The sequence below is a fragment of the Orycteropus afer genome, unplaced genomic scaffold (genome assembly GCF_000298275.1).
Source record: "Orycteropus afer afer isolate SDZICR_OR568_19922 unplaced genomic scaffold, OryAfe1.0 scaffold00237, whole genome shotgun sequence".
Lineage (NCBI taxonomy): Eukaryota > Metazoa > Chordata > Mammalia > Tubulidentata > Orycteropodidae > Orycteropus > Orycteropus afer.
Genome location: NW_006921824.1, coordinates 2,414,019 through 2,420,462, shown reverse-complemented (window position 1 = coordinate 2,420,462; position 6,444 = coordinate 2,414,019). Strand labels below are relative to the sequence as shown.

The window sequence follows — 6,444 nt, the reverse complement described above, 5'->3', positions numbered from 1 at the left end:
CCTGAACTAGGCCAGCAGGTGCTTGTGGCTCAGTATTTAAGGAGGCACTCACTCTCAGAGTTCAGCGTGCAAAAGTGTCAGCCTTCTTAAATCTTTCTCCCTTGACACCTCACTTGCCTTCCAGCCCTGTCCTGCCTTTCAAATTCCCCATTCGACAACATCCTTCCTGAAATTCTAAGTCAGTTGGGTTTGGGAAAGAGGGTGACGTTTCTGAACAGGTTTTTGAGATATAATTCACCTATGTAAAGTGTAGAACTCAATGGCTTTCAGTATATTCACAGATAGGTGCAACCACCACCACCACAGCCAATTTTAGGGGTGAGGTCGGGGGTGGAACACTTCACAAATTTACATGTCATCCTTGGTCAGGCCATGCTGAGCTTCTCTGAATGATTCCAAGTTGGGAAAAGTGCTGCTGAAGTGAGTGCAGTTGTGGGCATTTTGAAAATCTCATTCTGATTCTAATGTGCAGCAGGTGGTAGAACCACTGCCTTAAGTGGACAAGGCTGGTGGCCAGTTGAAGGAATCTAACCGAAAGACAAGAACCAACCTTGATTTTATCTTTTCCTAGTTAGTATGCTAACTGGGGAAAAAGTTCTTATCAAATTCATTTTGGTGCAGTCTGTTCACTAAATTATAGGTCACAAAAGGCCCTGTTCAAATAAAATACAGGACATTTAGTTAGATTTAACCTTAGACAAATAAATACTACTTTAGTGTACAACTATATGTCTATCTCACGCAATATTTGGGATGTACTTATAATAAAATTTGTTTTTTACCTGAAATTCAAATTTAACTCGGTATCTCGTGTTTTTGTTTGTTAAGTATGATGACTCTGGTTCTGCAAAACATGCTGAAGCTTGTGGACTTGACTGTGTAGGGCAGTGTTTCCTAGTTTGTATTACAGAACACAAGTTGGAGCAGATATAATGGGTATTATACTAAGAAGCAGCAGCTCTGGTAGCGTAGTGCCTAAGACACTTGAATGCTAACCAGAAGGCCAGTGGTTCAAACCCACCAGTCACTCCTCAGAAGGAAGGTTGGGCAATCTACTTCCGTAGCGATACTGCCTCGGAAACACAAGGAGGGGTCGCTATGAGTCAGGTCTGACTCTATGGCACGTAACAACAACAACAACATAGTAAGAAGACAAAGTACATAGTCAAATAAGTTGGGAAAACACTGTGTTAAACCACTTAACCAGGTTTTTTTGACTGAGGCTTTAACATGCAAACAAACACTGTGATTTCTCAGGATGGAGATATGCTGAATCCCCAGGCTTGCACGACTGGAGACATCTCACAGAATTAATGTTCTGTGAACCTCACTAGGAAAACACTGCTGTGGAAGGTGGGGTGCCACTGAAGAGTTTTGAGAAGGCAAGAGACAAGACCAGACTAATAATTGAGATAGGTAATTCCACTTTCAGGGATATTGATTTGAGAGGGATAAGCCTGGAACCTCAGAGACCAGACAGGAGGTTACTGCAGTAATCCCACTGAAAGATGATGAAGTTGTGAATTAGGGTGCTGGTGGAAATGGACAGAAGAGCTTGCATCCTAGCAGTATTAAGGGACCAGAACGAAAAGGACAGGGTGGTTCTCAGGCCAAATCATGCCAAGAAGAGAGCCCAGAGGCTGGTGCTCAGAGGGTGCATTGACTTATAGGTCTTAATCATTTTGCGAATGAGCAAAAGTAAAGCATAATTTCTACATAAAGCCAGAACTCAAATACTTTGTTTCTATCTCTTTACTGTACTAAGAACGCCTACACACTAAGGTATGCCTGACCCAAACCACAGTATTTTCAGTCTCCTCATATGCATATGACCCCTTGATAATGAATACATAAGATGGAAGAACTGAAGCATTTGAGTTATAGTATTGGTGAAGAATATTGAATATACCATGGACTGCCAGAAGAATGAATAAATCTGTTTCGGAAGAAGTACAGCCAAATGCTCCTTAGAAGCAGGGAGTGAGAAACCTTATCTTACATAATTTGGACACGTTATCATGAGAGACAAGTCCCTGGGGAAGGAGGAGGGCATCATGCCTGGTAAAGGAGGGGGTCACAAAAAAGAGGAAGACTCTCAATGAGATTGACACAATGGCTGCAACAATGGGCTCAAATACAGCAATGATATGAAGTTGGCACAGGACCACATGGTGTTTTCTTCTATTGTGCATAGGGTCAGAGCTGACTCCATAGCACCTAACAGCAACAACAACAAGCTTAGAATATAATCTTTCATGTAGCACAAATTCATACTCACGATACAGTGTCAGATTCAATTAACTTTAGGGATAGAAGCATGAACAGCACAGTTTTTAATTGTTTCCTATTCCCCAAAATGCCTACTAGTTTCTGTATTCGGATGATTAACTAATCCCTGTATCATCTTTCCTCACTCTTGGGAAGAGATATTGAGCGTCATGAGGATGCTTGACTTACCTGTATCTGATTCATTCTGCTCCAGCGGGTGGAGTTCTGGTGGCTTCCAAGTAGAACAAAGGTTTGATGAAAAGTCTCTGGCTTGGGAGCAATGGCTTGAACAGAGCTGACCTACATGGGACTTAGGCCTTGTGAATGTGCAATGAAAACCAGCCCTAGTTTTTGCCATCAATCTAATAATTATATAGAAGAGCCAAAAACATCTGAGGAGAGAAATCCTGGCCAGATTTTGATAGTATGAATAAAATCACCAGCTGGTTTAGCTAAATGAAACATTTGAATATTTTAAATGGTCACTTTCAGTTCTGAAGAATCTATAAAACAAGGTGATTCCACAAACTCTTGAGTTGCTGGAGTCGGGGATTAAGACTTATAAGTCAATGCACCCTCTGAGCACCAGCCTCTGGGCTCTCTTCTTGGCATAATTTGGCCTGAGAACCAAGAACATCAATAACTGGACATCCCTGGCATGAAGAGAGGTGTGTTAGTAACACCCTGGAAAGCTGTCAATTCTATCACAAGCTAGGACCCATCTTTGCTGAAGTGTATAGCATTCTTGTTGATACAAGTATTATTTAAGTTAAAAGCAATAAATTTTTTTGTGGTTTAACTTAAACAAAATCAGTTAGGCAACTGTTCCCTTTGTCTCCTGATGATTGATGCATTTCTCAGTATTTGGCCAGTCTACCAATTAAATTTGTGCCCATTCCAAAGAAAGGTGATCCAACTGAATGTGGAAATATTCAAATAATATCATTAACATCACATGCAAGTAAAATATTGCTGAAGATAATCCACAATGGATGTAGCAGTACATTGACAGGTAACTGCCAGAAACTCAAGCCAGATTCAGAAGAGGACATGGAATGAGGGATATCATTGTTGATGTCAGATGGATCTTAGTTGAAAGCAGAGAAAGATTATGTAAAGGCATTTGACTGTGGAGATCATAAAAAAATTATGGATAACATTGAGAAGAAAGGGAATTCCAAAACACTTAATTGTGCTAATGAGGGACCTGTACGTAGACAAAGAGGCAGTCATTCGAACAGAACAAGGAGATACTGCATGGTTTAAAATCAGGAAAGGTGTGTGTCAGGGTTGTATCCTTTTACCATACTTATTCAATCTGTATGCTGAGCAAATAATCCAAGGGTGGACTATATGAAGAAGAATGATGCATCAAGATTGGAGGAAGACTCATTAACAACCTGCAATATGCAGATGACATACCTTGCGTGCTGAAAGTGAAGTGACTTGAAGCACTTATGGATGAAGATCAAGCCTTCAGTATGGATTACACCTCAACATAAAGAAAACAAAAATCATCACAACTGGACCAATAAGCAGTATGATGATAAATGGAGAAAAAATTGAAGTTGTCAAAGATTTCATGTTACTGGGTTCCACCATCAATTCCAACGGAAGCAGCAGTCAAGACATCAGATGACATATTACACTGGGCAAATCTGCAGCAAAAGACTTCTTTAAAGTGTTAAAAGGCAAAGACATCACTTTGAAGTCTAAGGTGCACCTGACTCAAGCCATGATATTTTCAATAGCTTCATATGCATGTGAAAGCAGACAATGAATAAGGAAGACCAAAGAATTGATGCATTTGAATTATGTTGTTGGTGAAGAACATTGAATATACCATGGACTGCCAGAAGAACAAAAAACAAACCAATCTGTCTTGGAAGAAGTACAGCTAGAATGCTCCTTAGAAGTAAGGATGAAGGTGAGACTTTATCTCATGTAGTTTGGACAAATTATCAGGAGGGACCCATCCCTAGAGAAGGACATCACACTTGGTAAAGTAGAGGGTCATCGAAAAAGAGAAAGACCCTCAAGGGGGATAGATTGACAGAGTGGCAGCAACAATGGGCTCAAACATAACAATTATGAGGGTGGTGCAGGATCAGGCGGTGTTACATTCTGTTGTACACAGGGTCACTATGAGTTGGAGATGACAGCACCAAACAACAACAAATGACAACTGTCCAAAGTGTCACCACTGTTCATAATCTTTGTCTCTTTTGAATCTTTAATTTTTCCATGGCTTCTTCCCTCTCAGCTTATACTGCTGAAGTCTTCTTCATCCCAAAAATTTTCCTACGACTTGTCATCTCATAGTACTTCATATTCTGCTTGTTTTAGAGCTGGAAGCCAGGGATGGATTACCCAATAAGCAAGGAAATCACATGCTTAGGGCATCAAAAAACAAGGGCACCAGTTTTCCATAGCAAAGACCCATAGATGTCAACCAGACATGACACAAGGAAAAGCAAGTGCTGCAGTGGAAGGGAACTGGCAGTGCATAAATGAAATTGATACCAGCTCCAGTGCATGAGAATGCGCTGGCTGGAAATAAAGTTCATGTAGGGTCACAAGGTGTCCACGGGCAAGGTTGTTTAATCTATGAGGCCCCTACCAGTTAACATCTTCATCAACATCTGTCTCCTTTGGTCCCTTTTCCATGTAATTAAAACTCCTTATCTTGGCAGGTCTCTTGGGATTCTACTATTTTGTTCCAATAAACAAGATGTGTGAGTGGGCCATCTAGTCTAACTCTTGCTTCATTCCCACTATATGCAACTGGATCCAACATGAGAAGTTACTGGGCAAGGGCAGGTAATATTAGTACATAACAGGTCTCTGATCCATTTTGAGAGAACTGCCTTGCACATCCACATCTGCTGATTCAGAAACTCCAGCCAGGGGTGTCAGCAATACTCTTTGCCATGATACAAACACAACATGATACAAGCTCTTGCACACTTCCTGGTAAACAACCGATGGGAACTCCAGTCCCAGATGACGAGCAAAAGTGAGGGAACTCAAATAAGTCGACCACTGCAATTATTTCAATCGAGTTACTTTTTAACTGCGTAGTATTTGTGTACAGAGTTATGCCATAAGTTTTGTAAACAGTAACATTTATAACATTAATTTTAAAATATGTTTGGCATAAATGCAAATGCAATCTCAAACAAAGCTCACTACCATCAAGTCAATTCCTAGTCATAGTGACCCCCACTGGGTTTCCGAGGCTGTAAATCTTTATGGAAGTAGATTGCCCCATCTCCTTTCCATGGAGCAGCTGTGGGTTTGAACTACTGAGCGTCTGATTAGCAGCTAAATGCCTCATCCACTACACCACCAGAGCTCCTTCTAGCATATATTTAATATAATACTAACATGGGTAATAATTTAATATAATACTAACATAGCAAACATCCAGAAAATGTTGGAAATAATTAATATTTACTTAACATAGAAAGTTTTAATTTATGTATCCTGTGAGCTTTGTTTTTTATTGTCTTTAGCATGGGATACAGTGTTTGATATTACTCCATATATGTTAGTAAACAAGGATTAGTCACGTTAAGGAGACACAAAATTCAATATTATTTGTCATGCAAAATATACTTCTGTTTTGCAATAGTGAGTGTGTTTCTAACTTTATCTTTCAAGAAAGCAACAAATGGCATTTACCAGAACATTACATTTATATTTTCTGAGAATATTTATGTATCCCCATGTAAGAAAATTGAAGAGTTCATTGAGGAAGTAAATGAATATTTAGATAATAAAAATTATATAATGTATTCTATTTTCCATTTCTCTTTAACTGGCTCTCTTTTAAGAAGATTGATATTGTTACAACTCACAAAACATTTGCTCTTGTCACAGCAATTATGTTCATATCTTCAAATATGGGTATTGAACAATTCCATGCAGAAGTAAAATGTAAACTTTATAAATTTTAAGCTATGAGGCTATGCTATTTTATACAATAACAATTATATTTTCCTTTTCATTTCAGACCAATTGTGTATATACTCCCTTTCAATTCTATCTCATCCAGCATATAAGAATTGTCAGTGGACTAGATGGTGCCCAGCTACCACTGCCATCCACTTGGAAGGGATGTAGGAGATCCTGCATAAAGAGGGAGAACAATGTGGAACAAAACTCAAAATCATT

At 39.4% G+C, this 6,444-nt stretch overlaps 1 non-coding gene across 1 annotated transcript; it reads right to left on the bottom strand.

Annotated features, from left to right (window-relative positions):
* Positions 1 to 324: 324 nt before the first annotated feature.
* Positions 325 to 429, bottom strand: LOC122150791. The gene has a single exon (XR_006163854.1). It is a non-coding gene; the product is annotated as a U6 spliceosomal RNA (small nuclear RNA).
* Between the last annotated feature and the right edge of the window lie 6,015 nt (positions 430 to 6,444).